This window comes from Centruroides sculpturatus, unplaced genomic scaffold (genome assembly GCF_000671375.1).
Source record: "Centruroides sculpturatus isolate CEXI.00-Female unplaced genomic scaffold, Cexi_2.0 scaffold125, whole genome shotgun sequence".
Taxonomy (NCBI): Eukaryota; Metazoa; Arthropoda; class Arachnida; order Scorpiones; family Buthidae; genus Centruroides; species Centruroides sculpturatus.
Genome location: NW_019384337.1, coordinates 442,175 through 456,617, shown reverse-complemented (window position 1 = coordinate 456,617; position 14,443 = coordinate 442,175). Strand labels below are relative to the sequence as shown.

The window sequence follows — 14,443 nt, the reverse complement described above, 5'->3', positions numbered from 1 at the left end:
TATTATACAATTTAATTTGGTCGAAAGGATAGATAATTCACAGAGAAATTCAAATTTTCTATCCTATAACCTTAATAATTCATAAAATCTATATACAAATATCTTAATAAATAATTTATTTACAGGTGAAATATAAAGTCCTGATGAAGAATTGAAAGATGAAGCAGGGATTGAAAAGTAAGTTTTATTATTATTTAAATAATTAATACAAGATTTTAATCTTTTGTTAACTTTATCATGAAATTTTGATATTCTCTATTATACACATCCCTATATTAATTTATGCTCTAGTATAAACCTGGGTTATATAGACACTATATATATATTATTAAACCACAGGAAACTATGAAATTCGATTGAATATATGGAATACGAAACAGAATTATATCAAAGTGTGAAACTACAATATCTAAAATTAGATCCACTGATGAGTCTAGTAGTGTTCATATTTTCCTATTAAGTGCGGTCGTTTTGCATACAAGTCGACCCCCCTATAACACTGTTGATTATTCCGTTTTATATGAATTTCATGTTGTACGAGTCACTTAGATCTTACAAATACGTGTACCGGGCTGTAAACGGCTCACATATTTATAAAATCTAAGTGACTCGTACAACATGGAATTCATATAAAACGGAATAATCAACAGTGTTATAGGGGGGGTCGACTTTGTATTGTATTAATTAAAGTGCCATATCTCGGTATAAATAAACCATTTTTTTTTACAGTTAATATGTAAGAAAAGGATTCTTTTCTGCTTAAAATATTATTTTATGATAAATTCTATAGTTTTTAAATGGAAAATTAACAGTCTTTCGAGGAAATAAAAAATGTCAACTATTAAAAGTTTGCATGAAATTTCCATACGTTGGAAGGAAGAAAAAAAAAATGTAAACAGATCTTTATTATTTAAACATGTAAAGTACATTAGTCTTTACATAATAATAATTTGTTTTAATGTTTTTATAAAGCGAACATCTTCAGCGAATGTTAGATCGTGACTACTTTATGGAATAACACGTTAAGTGCCTACAGGTGTAGGAAATTAGAATAGGAGATTCTCCTGTTATTGTCAGTAGAACAAGAGTTAAAAAACCAAAAAAGGCAATCGATACAATTGGAACGTAATCATACGATTTGTAAAGTTAACACGTTCGAAATATTTGTAAATTAAACGCATTTATTTCTCTTAAAAATCTTAATTTTCACTTAATCTTATTTTCTATTCCTTTAGTCGGCACATTTAGATAATTTTAGATCACGTTTAGTGGCACTTTATTGGTCGTGTCAGCCACCACCGCACCTTACAAAGTAAACCACTACTTAGCAACTTTATCAAATTTTCTCCAGTCACATAAGTTACAGTTATTGCATGAAACGAGGAAGGTAGCACGTCTCTGTAATATATTTTCTTCTTTTTTCTCTTTCTGTTTAAGCAATGAAGCGGTAAATTGTTATTCCTCTCTCACTTTCACGAAATATTGTTGGTAGGAGAGAGAGAAAACATCCACAGGCTAAAAATTGTTTTACTTGTACTTTATAGTTAAACTACGGAATTCTTCCTCCTTTTTAAATTTTCCCGCATAAAAATGCTATGTTTAAGTATAAAGTTTCTAAAAATTAAAACATAAATAATGGTTACATCTTCTCTCCTGCATCTTCCCTCTTTTTAGCCTTAAGCTTTCCTGTTGATAAGAGCATTCCTTAAATAACTTTTTATCCTCTGGCGATTCGTATTATAAAAATAGCATTTTATACGAAAATACTTAAGGTTTTTTTTTACCGTATCTACAGGCTTGATCATATGAAAAAATTGAATATAAGCTGGTAGATTTACTAAAGATGTTACAAAATTGATTTATAACCCAACATAACTGTAAAAAAATTCAAAGTTTATGGTTAAATTAAAGACGTTCTACCACATGCGAACGGAATATTAAATTTGGAATGTTTACGAACTTATATAAAACTGATTTATTATCAAACTATACATTTTTAAATATAAATCGCAACCATATTTTAAGTGACCAAAAGAAAGGAAAAGAAAAAAAAAATCATGAATTCCAGTCGTGACTCTTACAGGCTAAACATGTCTCCCTTTAAGTTCTGAGTCAATGTCACTGAACTTTAAATTATTATCCTCCATTACGTAAACTACATATTAAATCTGAGTTACGGCAAAGTATCGCTCAACAGACTCTAGGACACACCTACATAAATTTCATTCCATTCTCCATCACCCGAGAGAATGAGAAAGAGAAGAGGCTCGTTGAGAGAAAAAAAAATTTCTTCCTCTTGATCCTTTCAACTTGCTCCATTTATAAGATAGCCTTTTCCTTTATTTTTAAAACACTCTATAAAATGTGCTTCCACCTTACTAAAAGATCTTTTAATACTTGACGAAGCTCTCTCTCCTCTTAACACTATTAACTCCTTTTTTTAGTGATTAATTTTATACGTTAGACTAATAATTTATAACTACTAACCGTAGGCTAAGCGTGTTTATTACTCATTGAAATCTGAATTTCACCCTTCATTCATACGAGAGAATGTAAACTCTACACCTTCTATTTGGTATTATTAATAAACTCATCTACATACATTGGCAGACGGTTATAAATAAACCGCCTATCCTATTCATATTCACGAAATTTGGCATCCTACTATGAGGCCACATAACTTAAAAGAGAAAATATATATATATATACACCCGCAGAGAGGGGGAAATGCCTGTGATATACTTAGTGGTATATAAAATAAACTATCCCCCTTTCAAACTTGCATTCAAACTATACTATGTTAGACTTTTATCGGATTTTTTGCCACTAAACATACTTGGAAAGTAAATAAAAGCATATTTTTTACGACAGAGACGTCACCATTTCTTGTTTGATAGAGTGAAATGGGTTGTTCGATTTGTATTGTAACGTCGGTAAGGGATGTAATGTTGTTTCCATAGCAACCACTCCACCCACATCGTGATTAACCACACCTATCTTGTCAATCACACTAGATCAATGCATACTTTTGTTCTATCATATAAAATGGCCAGACAATTAGCATAATCTCTTGTAAATACGGCACGCAATACGAAAACTTATCGTAGTTTATTTCAATATAAAATCTAATACGAAAATATTACCATAATCGATTTTTAGAGTCTAGGGCTTTAAATATAATCATTCCCCCTTCAGTAATTACAAAAGCAGATTTAAAAATTAGGTGTTTTTAAAAGTGTTAAGTGGAACTCGTCGTGGGAACCCATTCGCACCAAAGGAGCACCACCACGTGTACCTTTAGAACCCCAGGCGGAACTAACCAGATTGACTAGATCTACTTATGTATCCGGGTTCGGCTGAAAGTCAGATTAAACAAAAGAGAGAGTCTAGGTACCATCTACTTTAGTAGGGCCTAGTTCACTGACCTTTAGCCGTGTTTAATGGGAGTGGTTCTAAGTATCAGCTGACTCTTTTATTACAAAGTACCGACCCGTAATTACGATTTATTACCGAAAAGTCACTAAGGAAAAATTTGGCAACGATTTTTCTTTTTTTTTTAACTAATTTTTCATTTCAAAAAAGCGCCTTTCTTAATTTGAATTAACATTTCTTCGTGTAAAAAAGATTTACAACCAACTTAAGCTTCTAGTAGATCTATTTTTACTTAGTAAAGAAAAGTGCCAAGCTATGTTTTTCCTTCCTTAACCTATTAAGGAGAGGTTCCTAGTCGAATCAAACTCTTCGTAAATGGGAGGAGATTAAGGGAGGAGTGGAACCAGCGCATCTGTTTTAGATAGGAGGCCTCTAAAACCGCAGAGGCCTTACGTTGGGTGTATAATGGCACTGTTTATCACCGTGCCAGTAAATAGAGCTAACTTTCGGTGATCTTTTTTGCTCTTCGGGGGGGTTAGATAAGAAAAACGACCGAGTCCAAAATTGGCACGCTGTTGGATTATCGTCCACTACAAATATCACTTAATGTCGTGTTCGGATGCTGCCGCTCGAAGATAATTGCCTATTCGAGTGGAAAAAACCTCTAAAAAAAAAATACAATTTTTCCTGGTTATATTATTAATATCTACTGTATTAAATACGATAAACAAAATTCACCAGGAAATTAATATAGAATGATAAATAAAAATGGTGTAGGCCTACATCAAAATACGAAATGGTAAAATAAATTATATGTTTAAAAAAAATATATATATATATCGAGTCATTAGGTTGACAACATTAAAAATTCTCGGCGTGGAAATTATAAACAGCAACCATTAAAGAATACCACGTGGATGGAGATAAGTGAAACTGCCACCAAAATCGTTTAACCATAAAGTTAATAGGTGCTATTTTCTTGACTTGTAAGCTTGATTATTTGGGAGGGGTGGTAGATGGTTTGGAGGATTAGAGCGGCTCCAGTCATACTATTGTTTGGTAAAGGTATATGATAGGGTTAATGGAGGAACCGCCCAAATGGTTCTTTTTAAAAAGAGGACCTGTTTTCGTGCATTTACACAATTACTTGTTAGTCGCTAAAGAGTAACCTCAAAAAAAGATTATTTAAGGATTTTGGGTGAAGCCAGTAATTTGAAAATAAATCCAGAAAATTTAGAACTTGTGGATTTTCTAGGGTAAAAGGAAAACTATTTTTATTTTATATTGATACCTAGGATCAAGTTAACTTTATTTCCAGGTAACTGGATCTTCTCTTATATAAAAATCATCAATTGGATCGAAATTGGAGATTCTCGAACATTTCTTTGAAACTTGTTGCTATAAATCAAATCATGTAGAGTAGTAAATTTTATTTTATTTTTCTATATTTATATATAAATTAATCATAAAAAAAGTTATAAATAAAATTACGCAGAAATGTTATTTCTTGAAGCCCTAATTGAAAATAATGGTTTGGCATCACAATCTAGACGTAGTATCTCGCTTTATTCATGATTATACTAGTAATTTGTTAGGTTTGTTAACTTCCAGAGAGTGAATTATATTTTTAGCCCACTAACACACATGAAAAAAGAAAGGAAATGCGGGTCGCAACTTCATTATCTGCTGTGTTAAAGATACTCCATTCGTTTCGAGGACTGCGACCTTCTAATTATAGTCAACACATGTTGACATCTCGTAACATACACCCGGACTTGTATTATTTACACCTACAGAAACCGAGGCGTGGTTTTTAGGGGCCAACCTGCAAGAAAAAAAAAAAAAAACATGTGGGCCGCAAAGGACAGATTCTCCGATGCACCTCTCCCTTATACTAATTTTATTATTATTATTATTTAAATGATAAACCTGTAAAGACAATGATGTAAGCACCGACAGATAAATAATGTATCTATTTATAGATGATATACGTTGATGAAGATGTTGGATCTAACCCTGTAGTGTTTATCCGGCACATTAATCACGTGACTGGCAATATTCCTTATCAATTTATAAGAAATATTGTCGGTTGAAGCGGCGATAGGCTGGCTTTCTGCCACAGAACGGGCGGGTTCAGTGTCCAGGATGCACTAATCTCTGCTCCTATCCAGACGTGGAGTGCTTACGTCTGAATAGATGGTCGGTTACCATAGTAACGTCGCTACCTAATCAGCTTTGCCAGTTGCCAAGGGTTCTAATGACCTATTTGCATGGAAGTCTTCCCTCTTTTTTTTTCTTCTCAATTTTAAATCTTTTGTATGAAATCCATTCTGGGTTTTGCCGTATAAGACGAAAGAGAGCTTCGGAACTGACGCCAATTAGGGTGTTGCCCGAGTAACGCTAGCATTTAGACTTAGAAGAAAATAACAATTAATGATAACTAAGTTCTGTCTAGCTCTAGACTTATATATACAAGCTTTTTCATATGTTAATACATTATTTTTTTTTTTTTTTTTAAGCATCAAAATTCATCCTTGTGCTCGTGCATTAATGTGGTATTGTCGCCAACTCGCGACAGATCGTTAGACGGAATGGGACGTGACATTGCACCCGTCATGGACGGTTTTCAGATTAGACATTCCAACACGTCCCCTTTAGATAAATTAAAAAAATAAATAAATAAATAAGAAAAGAAACAAAGCTTCTACGCTAATAATATAATGATAGGTGAGAGACAGATGCTCTCTTGTTTGTATAAAAAAGACGAATTGTTAGTTAATGCTAATATTACGTCACGAAGAAAGTGTCCAATGTAACGTGGCTGAACGGGAGCCAAGTGTAGACTGTCACGTAATATTCGTGAGAACTGACAGAAGTAATCGATCGCCTTAGATGACCAATTAAAATAGAAATGACGTCTCACCTGTTAATTAGATAAGGGCAGGTGACAGAAATGCTAATTGTCAGTTTTCCTTTGGGGATGGATGATATCATCTGGATCTTTTTCCTCCCTCTTTCTAACTCTTCTCAATCGAAAAATACACCTGAGAATAAAGATGGAAACAATTGTAATGCAGGTGCACCCAAATGGCTCACTATCTCCACGCTTACAGGTTGCAATTCGTGTACAATTTAATAATTCAGTATTGTGTGTATACAAATTCGATTAGAATATCGTGCAGGTGGCCATATTCTTTCACACTCGTTTATTTTGTACGCTAAACGAATACGAAAATAATTTACAGAAACTATAACTTTTGTGAATATTTTAATATTTAATTTTTTTTTTTAAATATAATTTTAAAGTCCCTAATACTTGTTAATCCGGAGTCTCCAACTATCGACTGTCCTAGATTCAATAACCTTGTAAGTCTCTCTCCCTTAGTAACTATAGGTTTTCATATACAAATTGTACCTTTAACTACAGTTAAAACTAATATAAAAAATTGCTTTTTGCTAACTTCTATGTCGATTTTTGAATTAGTAAATCATATTATATACCAGTCGACCCCCTATAACACTGTTGATTATTCCGTTTTATATGAATTCCATGTTATACGAGTCACTTAGATTTTACAAATACGTGTGCCCGGCTGTGAACGGCTCACGTATTTGTAAAATCTAAGTGACTCGTACAACATGGAATTCATATAAAACGGAAAAATCAACAGTGTTATAGGGAGGGTCGAATGGTACATGTATTTAATCACTGTTATTTATTTTAATTATAATAAGCAATATTCGATTAATTAAGTGTTGTAAACCATCATAAACACATGAAAAAAATAGAAAAAAATATATAAATTTTATTGAATACCCTTAAGGCATTAATAATGCATCGCTCTTTTTGGAAACGTTTTTTTTTTTTTTTAATTTTATCCGAATTTATATCAATAAAGTGACACGTGGAGTATTTTTTCCCCTGGATTTCGCCTCAATAATTCAGTTTAACATTTGGTTCTTTAGGAGAATTTTATGGAAGGGAAGAGAGTGATATATAATAATCTACAGCTAACAAAATTAAGACGGGACTTAATAATTACCAAAATATCGGTGAATTTAATGAATGACAATTCGTGTTCGTAGCTTGGAGTTTTGAAAAGATGTAATTAAAACAGCACGCGTCACTTCCGTACCCTGGGATATCAAGTGACTGGTTAACTAGGAGTCATGCGGTGTACATAATGGGTGACAAGAATCCACTTTAAAAACAGCGGGCTTCTATTGTAGCTCCAAGCATTCCCCCATTCTCTTTTCTTATTTTTTACTTTTGAATATAGTAGAATGCTATGTTTACTTAAAAGAAAACTCTTTTTTTTTAATGCTATTAAAAGTTAACTACTTTACTCTTTTTTCCTCCAACACAATGTCGTGTAAGAGATTAAAAAATAAAATTTAAGTTCTGTTTAATCATTAAATTATTTAAATAAATCGATATATTAAAAGAAAAATACGCTTTAAACTTTATTTTTATAATTATATTTATGTGACGTGACGAAATAAAAAAAAAAAAGTTTCGTAAAATAAACCCGTACACGAACCCGAATCATTAACTATCTATCCTGTCGCCATCTCGTGGCTATAAACGGAATTATAATTAATTCGCTTTGAAATTACTACGACAAAACGTTTATTAATTATTGCTTAATGTAACTTTCTAGTAAATATTTTAACACAGTTTAAAGGGGAAATGTACTGTACACAATACAAAATAATAAATCAATAAATTCAATAACAGATGGCGCCACAAGCAAGACATTCTGTCAAACAGAACAATACTTTGCAGTGTTGTAGAATTACACAGAAGTTATGAATTTTTACACGTGACTTTTATGCAAATAAAAGTTTTATCAATGTCCGTGATTATCGAAACTCTTAAAAATATACAGCAATTTCTCTTTTAAATATTAATTACGGTACCGCAGGCGGTATTTTAGTGTTGAATTTTTATGCATTACGGTACGATTCTCCGGTTCTTAAAGAAGATTACAAATAAACTACGGTCGAGAACACTTCGTATTAATTTCGACTTTGATTTATAATCGAGTTTCATTATATTTTTAATGATAAATGTAACCTAATCGAATAAGATTGCCCTAATTAAGACTACGCGGCATTACGAAGAATATTCTATAGTCTCTTTGAATATCTTTCGATCCTTTAAAGCTCGAATGTATAAACAACGAATTTTCCTCATTTAATGCTTCACCTGTTTAATGAATTCAAGTTGCAACTTAAAGATTATAAGCCCTATATTTGTTTATTTTATTGCGCGCGGATCTGTATAACACTCAAACTAGAGGGATTATTATTATTATTCCAGCTTTAGGTATATCGAATTTAAATACTTTTGAGATTTGTTGTTAAATTTTTTCTTTAAATCTATGTTTTTAAGGCTTTTTTTTTTATTGGCATTTCCCTTTTAGAGTAGGCTGCAAGGGGTCCAAAATGGATGCCTTTGTTCTCCGTAAAAAATCTTACGCTAAATTAAATATTAGAGAAGTTTGCGGCCGAAGTTTTCATCTTTAAAACGTGAACGTCGAACGTCGAGCGCCATTATCTTGTAAGCGGCTCTTGACGTTCGACGTTCACGTTGAAAACTTCGGCCGCAACCTCTCTATTATACAAAATTCTCTTAAGTATTTAATTAATAGGAATGAGTATTTGATTATTTAGTAATTTTGTTAATTCTTTACACGTTGTGAGAGAAATAAAAGATAAAATTCAATTTTTTTTTTATGTAAAACGTCTCAAAACTATTCCTGATTTTTATTTAAAAAAATGAAAAATATTCTACGAAAGGTAAAAAAATTAGTTAAAATTTCCGAAGTTTTTTAACCTTTTTTTTTGTTTTTTAACTTGAAAACTGAATTTCACTTTTTTTTTTCTTTCTTTCAAAGTTCTTGCAAGAAAGATTTATAACTTGGTAGGTGCATGACATAAAAAAGTAGTGTCATAGTGACAAATAGTAATTGATAATACCAAGAATTTCAAGTATGGATACAAAATATCATTTTGACGAAATAAAAATGTGCAAAAAATAAGGAAAAAAAAAAAAAGCTTACTCGATAAAGAAATGCTTGTATCATCACTTCAATTTTTACTGTAGAGATCTTTCCCTCCCCCGTATAAAGCAAAAAAAAAAAAGTAATTCTAAGTTATATTTTTACAGATTAAATCCCTTAATTATTGAACTGGTCGATAAAATATATAATTAAAATACAATTTTACTTACTTATATTTTCGTCTAGAATGAAGGCTTGACAGCTTCAGAAATTCGATTTCCTGCCACCAGAGGACGCCGCTAGTTCACCATTCTGCCAAGTAAGATAATTTAAACGTCAATAATACAATACTGTATTATAAGAAAAGGGTTAAAAAATAAATTAATTCCTAATATTCCTAATAGCGTCAGTNTATAAAAATATAAAATGATATTTAAATTAAATTATGACGTACGATAGGAATATAAACATATATTCCTATCGTGTGTTTATATATAAATATACAATAGGATGTTGCACGAGTTTACGCTTTCTGTAGAATATTTTGTAATAAATTTATAATTTTCGTATATTTTCTAAGAATTGAATGTATATATTTGTTTATTCGGTGCATTTATATATTATTTATTAAAGAAATAATATGTTTATATGTACATACTGTATATATATTAATGTACGAAAATGTGTTGTTTTGTTTTATCATCGCAAGTTGGCGCCACTAGAAAGTGTAATTAAATTTTTTTTTTTTTTAAATATTTTTAAATATTTTAAAATAAGAAAAAAGTAAAAAATATAATATACGTGAGAAATTAAAATAGAAATAAAATCGTTCTAATGTAAAAAATTTATAATTGTCTTTCCGAACATTTGTAATTTTCAACTGTTGTAGATTAAACACTGTTCTATTGTAAGTATTTATTTTTTAAAATTGTTTACTGGACTATTTTTCTTTTCTGTTTTAGGAAAGACAATTCAAAATTTCATAAAACATTTCAAAATTATACGTTTGCATACTTTAAATTCACGAGATTTTTCTACTTTTTCTCTTTCCTCGCTTTTTCTAAACAACAGAATACCTGTCGCCTGCTGAATTTTAAACTAGAATATTGTTATTGCTTAAGTTTTAGAAAGTATATTTTATATAAAATATTAATTTAAACACGTTGCAACTTATTCCGTAACGGCAAATACAGGGCTTCAAACTTTTGTAAAATAAATAAATAAAACAAAAACCTTCCATGCTAAACACTAGAAAGTAAATAAATAAATAAACGTATAATTTATAAATCGAGTAAAGTATTTGAGAAAGTGCAGATATAAAGTGTAAACGTATGCTTAGATTGGCCTATTAGTCTGTGTTATGGAGTGGCAAAGTTGTTTAATTGAGATGCATAGAGGAGATTGTCTAGAGATTTAGTCTCGTGTCTTAGTTATTTATCAAACTTCATTTATGCTGGCATTCAATTAAGCTTTATCCTCTTTTCGTTGTGATTTGATCTACTTGATTTGGAACAGTTTCTCTTTGGAGAACTTCCTCTTAGTGTTCCAGAATTCTGAATCTCTTACTTTCTTCATCGCTCTTTTACGATATGAGAAGAGGATCATGATTATATCTTTAGTGACTTCTCGCATGACTAGGCGGGTATAACCAATATTCCTTGTAAATTTCCTATTTGACACTTGATCGTGTAGAATATAGCCTATGAACTTCTTACTTTTTCATGCGTGAAATGTATTTTAACTCGTGAAAAAGTTGTTATAATTTATACGTTTATATTTATAATAATAATAGAGAGATTGCGGCCGAAGTTTTTATCTTTAAAACGTGAACGTCGAACGTCTGAAGCGTGAACGTCGAACGTNCACGTTCGACGTTCACGCTTCAGACGTTCGACGTTCACGCTTCAGACGTTCGACGTTCACGCTTCAGACGTTCGACGTTCACGCTTCAGACGTTCGACGTTTACGTTCGACGTTCACGTTTTACAGATGAAAACTTCGGCCGCAACCTCTCCAATGTTATTGTTTTTTTTAAATATTATATTAACTTTTTTTACGTATGACGTTACATTTTTGTGTATAATAATTCTTTAAAAGCTATTTAGCAAGTTATATAATGATAATTTATTTAAAGCTGAGCATATAATAAAAATAATTTCAATTTTTTATTATTAAACAGAGCCATAACATAAATTTAAGGTACTAAATCTTTTCCTGAAATATTTAAGATATTATTAAACTTAATATTTTAATATTTGTATGAATTTTTATTATATAAAATAAATTTATAGTTTAAACGTGAAATATTCTACACGTTTTCTAACCAATTACTAACCGACTAAAGAACGATGAAATTATTATTTATTAGATTTATAATTAGAAATATTATATATTTATTTCGATAATAGAATAAATTCTACAGATTTCATGAAAATTAAATTAAACATACATAACACACTACATGTAATTGTAATTAAGAATACAGCATAAGTACACCTTACGTAAATTCGAATACTTTAAAACGGTGAAGACTTGAAGGATTTGGACATAGTCCAATAAATTTCCATGCTGTAGATTAGTGACTAAACTAAATGGATCATGTTTGATTGCTGAGTCATGGAAATTTGTTATGTCTAACTCCATTGTTTTAAAGTGTTCGAACTTACGTAAGGCATATTTAGGCACGAGGGCTTAACTTGATTAACTACAGTAGGGCTTTCAAGGGCTACAGAAGCTACAGAAGCCCATTGACACCCTAATTATTATTTGTTCGAACTTCAAAACGTATTTATGTTGGCACAATATAGTTTTTGGACCACTCGTAATATAATGGTGTTGCTCGTGTGAATAAAAGGTACTGTACTTATTGATTACTCAAAAAATTTTCAGTTTTGATTTAGCCTCCCCCCTTTGGGTTTATTTGGATCCGTTACTAGTGGCTCTAGCAAATTGTGGGATGACCTTACTGGGGTTTTGACCCCAGTAAGGTCATCCCACAATTCCCACAAAGGTTACGGAATATCCCACATGAATCTTGTATTCTTTTAAGTCTAAATATTTAGACTTAAAAGTAAATCAGAAGGAAATGAATGAATTATAGTTCAAACATTTGTTTCAGTTGCATATTGAATAAATTGTCTACTTTTATTTCGTCTAGACTCTATAGCATCTCAATGTTTTAACATCTGTGTAAATCAGTCTCGACTCTAGACTAACGGCCGTAGTATATTGCTATCACGAATAGAAATAATATTCGCATCACTTAATAAAGACTACTTTAATTAATCGTCTTTAATTAAAATTACAGTTATTATTTACTGTATAAATTAATTGTTTTAAATATAATATTGATTATTACCGTCTTTAAATCATAATTGAGGAACTTGAATACGTGTGAAATGGGCTAAATGTAAGTTATTACTTTCCTGGCTGTTATAGAATATAATATAGAGAAAATAGGGGTGATGGTTAAAATTTTGATCCCTTTCCCCTCGGATTTTTATTTTATTTTTGGCATTTCTCGACGTTTTGACTTTCCACAAGTCCAAATATATATATATATATATATAAACCTTTGTGCATGTATTTGTATTTGTATGTTTGTCTGTTTCTGTGTTTGTATTCCTTTGTTTGTGAAGGTATGTGTGTCGTCATCTATTTTGCATTATATCTCAGGACTGAATAAATCAAAAATTTTGAAATTTGTCAGGGTTATGAGTCATTAATGCTATTAAATTTTGGCGATTAAAGGTCAAGGGAAAAGGGTATAGAAGGGGTCACATATCGCATCTCAAGTAGAGTCAGTCTGTTTTAAGTTATATTTTATATTGTCAATGTATTCTTTTAAGGCCATACAAATAAGTAATAACATCTCTAGTAATTCTCTTTCTTATAGCCTATTAATCTATTATAAGATTTTTTTAAATTTAAATTAAATTTAAATTAAAAATTAACAAACAAATTATATATAAAATTTAATTTTTTAATGCAAATTTAAGTCTCATATAGAAGAAATATGTATCATCTGTATAAAGCCTTTAAGTTTTAAGTCTATATAATTTTTATTATTACTATTATTACAGACAAATTGAAGGGATCAATAATAAATTTAATTAATCAAAAAGGAGTTCTAAATTTTTAGATGTTTACTAAACTTGGTTTACAATATTGTAAACAGTAGAATTATCAGATTATATTTTACATTTATCTTCATTTGATTCATTTCCAAACTGTTCGTTCCTTCTCCTGTTATATTTATTTGATAATAGACAAAGTTTCCTGTCCATAAATTTATCACAGAGTTTATTAACTATATTTAAAATATTTCACTCCCAAACTAAAGTATTAATGTATTCATTTATGTAATTGTTTTCAATATAATTCCTATAATAAAGAGGATTATATTTAAAAAATTTTTTTAACTAAATAATTTAGAAATGTTATGAAAAATATAAGCTGTAATGTCATTAATTTTAACTTTAATGTAGTAAAAAAAACTATATCTTCCCTCTTCCCTATCATATTTTAGAAAAATTCATTTAAAGAAAACTTCTTCAATCATTAAATATTAATGATTTTTATGGATTTTTTTTGGTAACAAAACAACATTTTAAATTAATAATGAAATTCTGTAAATCCAATTATTCATTAAAAATATTTATATTAAAAAAAAGTCAATAATTTCATTAGAAAAAAAAAACATAATAATAAAATCTTATTTAGAAAGCTTAATAATGTTTATTATATTATCTTATACAATTTTATTATTAATAATTATAATTGTTTAGTCATTTTGATTTTTATCCATTAAATTAAAAGAGAATTTGATCTTCAAATGAAAGCCATGAATATTGTATTATAGAATAATAAATTACATATAAAATTTATTATTTTTATAGTCAAACCTGTTAACAACGGCCACTGATAGGAATATAAAAAGTGGTCGTTGTTTAAAGGTTTATCTTGTATGTACAAGTCGACCCCCTATAACACAGTTGATAATTACGTTTTATATGAATTCCATGTTGTACGAGTCACTTAGATTTTACAACGCTAGCATTTAGACT

The 14,443-nt window shown here is 30.1% G+C and overlaps 1 protein-coding gene across 9 annotated transcripts in view; it reads left to right on the top strand.

Moving 5' to 3' along the window:
- The window catches only part of LOC111632500 (tyrosine-protein phosphatase Lar-like), a 395,822-nt gene that overhangs the window by 179,150 nt on the left and 202,229 nt on the right, over window positions 1-14,443 (top strand). For all 9 annotated transcript variants that reach the window (XM_023377009.1, XM_023376993.1, XM_023376968.1 and 6 more), the window contains 2 exons: window positions 126-177; window positions 9,624-9,696. The gene's annotated coding sequence lies outside the window, so the exon portion shown is untranslated. The remainder of the gene's footprint in view (window positions 1-125; window positions 178-9,623; window positions 9,697-14,443) is intronic.